This window comes from Anomaloglossus baeobatrachus, chromosome 3, assembly GCF_048569485.1.
Source record: "Anomaloglossus baeobatrachus isolate aAnoBae1 chromosome 3, aAnoBae1.hap1, whole genome shotgun sequence".
NCBI classification, from domain to species: domain Eukaryota; kingdom Metazoa; phylum Chordata; class Amphibia; order Anura; family Aromobatidae; genus Anomaloglossus; species Anomaloglossus baeobatrachus.
In genome coordinates, this window is record NC_134355.1 from 478,006,387 (window position 1) to 478,013,108 (window position 6,722).

At 37.0% G+C, this 6,722-nt stretch overlaps 1 protein-coding gene across 1 annotated transcript in view; it reads right to left on the bottom strand.

Moving 5' to 3' along the window:
- The window catches only part of NAALADL2 (N-acetylated alpha-linked acidic dipeptidase like 2), a 937,508-nt gene that overhangs the window by 144,621 nt on the left and 786,165 nt on the right, over positions 1-6,722 (bottom strand). The window lies entirely within an intron of this gene.

Genomic DNA, 6,722 nt, shown 5'->3' on the forward strand with positions numbered 1-6,722 from the left:
TGATCATGGGATCGCATAAATGCATTGAACAGTCGCACACAGTGTGTCCATGTGCTTCTAATAACAGGTACCTTGTTTTCTATTTAGTTGTATATGTAATCTCACTTGTCTGGATCTCATGTTCACTTATTATCTGGCCCTTGAGAAAGCTGCACCAGGCGGCAGTGATACACGTGGGGTGGGCCCCCGTTCCTTTCTTACCACACACCTCTTTCTTGCCTCTCAGCTGCTTATTCCAGCAGCACAGGCACACCAGCCATTATCTGTGACTGAGTTATTAGGTGTGTGTACTGGTGCTGCGGCATTCTAGGTTCCAGGTGAGAGTATCTGTGCCTCTGATCTTTCTTAACTCTCGTTTATTTCCAGTCACAATACTGACTTGCAGCAAATTATATCTTGCAAATTTCTTCATAGTACTGACAATTAGGAGCCTACATTCTTTGGTCCTATCTTTTGTGGACTTCGCAGTGACCTCAACCTCTACATTTTTTTGGTGTGATAAACCTTGTATATGGTGATACTATTTGTTAATTATAGTTCTCATTTGATTGGAATCTTTTCACCCATACTGTTATTTCTTATTAAAGGTTGTGTCCAGTATTAGGGAAGAACGGGGGTGTCAACTGACACTGAATTGTGTTTTTAAATGTTTTTATTGGGTGTTTTTTGACTTGCAGATTTTCAATATATATTTAATAAAGATTATTCATATGACCTATTTTCGGTGTGGTGATCCCATAATATAGTATTCTTTACTTCTCTTGTTTGTTTGTCTACTATATATGTACTATTGGTGATCCCCTATTTATTAACATGGTGCCCTCCTACTGGGTTTTTTGTAAATCAAAATTTTATTGGATTTTCAACATAAGATTTTGAAGCATTGAACATTTAGTTATTACATTAATCGTTATTATAAACACAACCAACTTGCAGTATGCCCCAAATAACCTGATGTCTCCCTGAAGGAGACCACGACCTGGTCAATTCCAGCCGGAGAAAGGGCAGGTGTCCCATGAAAGCGGTCAAACTCAGCATGGACCAATATCGCTATAGGACGATAATACAACATATGACAATCAAGGCTGGGGGGGTAAATTCAGGGAGGGTGAGAGAGGGGGGGTAATGAGGGTAGGAACAGAGGATTCCCATCTGGATTCGGCCACAGCTAGGAGGTATTAAATTGTCCCTCCTACTGGTTTATATGGATGATACACGAGTGACACACAGTGACACACCAATGACAATACAGCTGTCCAAAATTGACCATGCAACACCTGCGGTTTTTTAACACGGATTTGTGAAGGAGGCCTAAGACAGAAAGGCCAACATGACATAGCTGACTCCCTTTATTTGAGCATACATATAAACTGAACTGATGCATAATCTGACCCCTACTTAGGCTATTTTTCTTTTGAAGTATATGAAAGCACACATAAGGGAATTTCCCCATAAAACTAATATGATTATTATATGCACATGATAGGAGTAGGAAGCACTCACAGACTACCTGCATACAACCAATAAATAATTAAAAATGCAATCTTGTTATATTAGTACATTCAAAAACATTACAAAAAGCTTTCAAATTAAGGAAATCTGTCTGTAGCTGATATACTTTCTTTGAAAATCCACTTCGGAAATCTATAATCATTTTTTAAAGCTTTATTCTTTGATATTAATTAGCTCATTTTCATACAAGTATGGAAAACTTTCCTGAAGTATTACACAGCCATAGTGACATGGATTCTGAAAGTAAAAAATATCAGTCTTATCAGATTTAAGAAATGTATTGAAGTGTAACTCGAGTTTACATTGTGAAATGTGGTGACAATTCCCTATTAATACCCCTCATTTCTACTTCATAAAGTTTCCAAAAGCGTGAATTTTCACACTACAGATTTTGTGGTAGAAATTTAAGCAACTGAAAATGACTTTTGTTTATCTAAATGTGACTGGATCAGAGGATTGGGGTGGTTGCATACCTTTTTACAGCAAAATCTGCAGCATGTCAATTTGTTAAGTGAAACAAACATCGTAGAATTATATTCATACATAAAATGGAAGAAAGAACTGTGTTTGCTGTGCAAGGCAACTCCAAACACTTCAGACCAGCTGAGGGTATTCCACGAATCACTTATCACGTATTTGCAGCTTGCTATCCATAGGGCTGCAAATACAAGAATGAAGAATATGATGTTGATAGGAATTTATATTTGCCAATGTGATCCATATGTTACTCTATGTTCTGTGGTTCGGTGACTTTGTGGTGCTATATACAGTGTGTCCACGCATATCCTGTCCACCATCATTAACTTGAGAACGGCAGCAGCTATAGGAATAGAAGTGGTGTCTAAGTATAGTAAAGTAGCCATTCACTACGTAATGAAACCACCTATTGCGTCACCTGGTGGAAAATAACGGAGTTAGCATTTTAATCTTGAAAACGAAACGAGATAGAGATAAAAAGGGAAATACAAAGTTCTAGGGCATCATCAATTCAATACGAATCAAAACATTGCATACAGAAATGCTATGATTAGAATGTGTAAAACTCACAAGGCTGCAGACGTGAAGTGATACCTCATGGAGACCTTCCTACAAGTCATTGGGTATGGTGGATGCGTGGAGTGACCTCCATGCTCACCTGACCTGACCCCATTGGACTTCTTTCTGTGAGGTTACATCAAACAGAACGCGTATGCAACCCCTCCACCAACATTGCAGGACCTATGACGACGTATCACAGATGCGTGTGCAAACGTGTAACCTACCATATTGCACAATGTGCAGCAAGATACAGTATGCTGTCCAGAGTCCAGATGTGCACTGCAGCTGACGGTGGCCACTTTGAGCATCAAAGTTAAATGAGCGCATTCAATGTTTTGGGGGGGATCATGGGTTTCATATCATAGCATTTCTGTATGAAAGGTGTTGATTCGTATTGAATCAATGAGTTAATTTTCAGTGCTGAATCTTTTCCTTTTTCTTGAAGTTAACCTCACTGTGTCCAGTAGAGTTTTAGCTCCCTGGCCTGTCTATAAGCAGCAGGGGATTTTTCAGGCAGCTCCTCCCATCTGATCTAAGGTGCTAGTTTAGGCTCTGTCTAGTTCCCTACAAGGTGCATTCTGATATTTGTCTCTCCTGATTTCTGAGCAGGTTTGCTACTTATTTAGCTCTTTCACTCTGGTCTGCACCTAAGCTTTGTATATGAGACCGTTGCTGCCTTCCTTGACCCGGGATTACCTGAATTTGTCTTTTTCCTCTCCCATTTGTACCTTGCACTCGTGTCTCTGACACTTTGGTCAGTTGCTTCAGTCCTAGAGATTCTCCTGGAGTAGTACCTGGTGATAGGCAGTACTACCTATCCTTACCATCAGAGGCTCTAGTAAACACCAGGGTAGTTACTTAGTCACGTGCCTTTAGATATATGTATGGTATTACTTTGAGGCACTTTGGGTGATCACTTTGACTGTAATTTAATTTTTTAATAAGCATGTCTGGCTACTAGGAAGGAAATAGATGATGTAGTGAAAAATGAGGGGTGATGAGATTGAGATATACTGTATGAAATATAGAATATATATTGTTGTGTTATGTGGCCTAGAGACCAACATTTAATGAATAACTACTTATAGTGAGATTTAACACAAAGTAAAGATGTATTGAGAATAAATTGTAATATATTATAAAACCTGAAGATGTATTGATGAGAATGAAATGTATAAAGTGAATAAAAGGTCTCTTGTGTTGCATAGAATTGAACATATAAATTCTCGTGGTGAGATATAAAAGTAAGAATGAACTGAAAAACATGAAACTGAGAGAATAGTGAAAAATATGATGTGTTGATAATAGAACCATTGAATAAACTATAATTAATATAGAGTTAAAAAACTCAAAAATAAGGAGGTGGACATTGAATTAAGAAGACTACAGAGCTAGGTGGAGATTGAGCTTTGAAAATATATTTTAGTCGAAGTGGATTTCCATTCTTGAGAGATATATCTAGAGATGTCGCTCAAGAGATTAACTTAAAGAGCAGGAGGCTCTCATAAAGAAAGTGATAAAGAGAATTATAGATAAAAGAAAACAATGGGTAATTTGATTAGAATAGACCAAAATAAAATTAAAGAAACTTATTATAAAAACAACAAAAAAAAAATTGCATACATATTTTCATAAACATAGTTATAAATAATCACCCAAATAAACAAAAACAAATATATGTTATATATATATATATATATATATATATATACATATATATATATATATGTGTGTGTGTGTTTAAACCAGACGTTTACATACAGTATCTGAAAAGACACAATGCATGTTTTTCTCACTATTTGGCATGAAATCAGAACAAGTATTTCCCATTTTATGTCAATTAGGATTACCAAAATAATTTATATTTGCCAAATGCCAAAATAATGACAGAGAGAAAATTGTAAGTAATTTTTATTATTTTATGCAAAGTCAAAGGTTTACATGCACTTAGAGTACTATGCCTATAAATAATATGGGACTGTCCATATGATGATATCATGTTTTTGGACGCTTCTGATAGGTTTATTGACAGAGTTAATTAAAGAAACATCTGTGGACGTATTTTAATGCATTCCTGAAATACACTGCTTCTTTGTGTAGCATCATGTGAAAGTAAAAAGAAATTAGCAAAGATCTCAGGAAGAGAATTTTGAACTTACAGAAGTCTGGTTCATCCTTAGATGCAATTTCCAGATACATGAAGGTGCTTTGATCATGTGTAGAAAAACATATGCAACTACAAACAGATGGAAATGTCCAGCCATCATACCACTCAGGAAGGAGATGGGTTCTGAGTACCAGTTGAATGTACTTTGGCAGACATGTGCATAAAAACCCAAGAACAAAAGCAAAAGACCTTGTGAAGATGCTGGCAAAAGCTGGTAAGATTGTGACATTATCCACAGTGAAATGAGTACTGTATCAACATTGGCTGAAAGGCCACTCTGCCAGGAAGTAGCCATCACTCCAAAATAAACATAAATAAGCCAGGTTAGAGTTTGCAAATGTGCACAGGAACAAAGCCCTTAATTTTTGGAGACATGAAAATTGAACTGTCTGATATGCTGACAATCGTTACATTTGGAGGAAAAAGGGAAAAGCTTTGAAGTCTAAGAACACAACCCCAACTGTGAAACACAGGGGTGGCAGCATCAAGTTGTGGTGTTGTTTTGCTGCAGGAGGGACTGATGCACTTCACATATATATGGCATTATGAGTAAAGAAGATTATATGGCAATACTGAAGCAACATCTCAAGACATCAGCCAGAAACTTAAAGCTTGAGCGAAAATGGGTTTCCCAAATTGACAATGACCGGAAGCATACTGCCAACCTGGTTACAAAATGGCTTAAGGATATCAAATTCAATGTTTTGGAGTGGCCATCACAAAGCCCTGATCTTAATCCTATTGAAAATTTATGGGCAAAGCTGAAAAGGCAGGTGCAAGCATAGTGACTTAAAAACATGGCTCAATTACCCCAGTTCTGTCAGGAAGAATGGGTCCAAATTTCTACCAATTATTGTTAATAGCTTGTGGAAGGACATCCATAATATTTGACCCAAGTCATACAGTTTAAGGGCAATGGTAGCAAACATTGAAGAAATATATGTAAACTTTTGACTTTGCCAAAAGTAATAAAAATGCCTTAAAACATTCTGTCTCATTATTCTGTCATGTGGCAAATATAAATAATTTTGGTAATCCTAATTTGATTTAAAACGGGAAATGTTTATTCTGATTTCATGCCAAATAGTAAGAAAAACAGGCATGTGTCTTTTAGCTAGCGTATGTAAACTTCTGGTTTACACAAAATTGTTGGTTATAAATGACTTAACCCTAGAACGCGCAAGCATAACAATCTACCATAGAAAACAAATGACCTAGCAGGCCTGCGAGGCCCCAGGTATGCGTTGTAGGGTTAATGACAAAATGTATAATTGGTGGAGGAAGGCTGAACTAAATGGACATAGGTCTTTTTTCAACCTATGTAACTATGTAACTAACTATGTAACTATTTAACTTTATGTGGTTATATCCTGTCATGAGTAAACCAGCAGTATTTTAAGCTCATTTAATGTATTAAATTTATGCTTAAGCACGTAATAAAAATATAAACAAGATAAATGAAAAAGAACACTAATAAAAATTAGAGAACACTTTCAGATACCTGAAAGTTATCGGTGTTAATCTGGCACATGGTGCTAATTTCCTTAATTATCTGACAAACCCTATTTACCTGACAACCTAACTTTCTAGTTTGCACTGACTTTGCAAAAATGATGTGCCCTTACAAAATGACTGAATGCCTCTGACAGCAGGTTGTCCAGATCAAGGCCAAGGGGTGACCGTATCAGCCAAAGCAAGAGAAGTTGGTCATTCCAAGTCTGTGATTTTGAGAATAATACATCACAAACTCTTTCAAGTCCCCCAAGAAGGCTGGTTGCCCTCGCAAGAGAAGACAGGATAATTTGGCGTTCGAGTTTGGTTCGGGGCCTCCGTTCGACGAATGTTCAATGAACCGTTTGATGAATCACTCAAACCCCATTAAAAACAATGGGAGGCAAACACATAAAAACACATTATACATGTACACATACCGTTAATAAACATTACCATAAAACTTACAGGTCCCCGCGATGTGTCCTGCACTCTGTCTCCCGCCGCTTTTCCT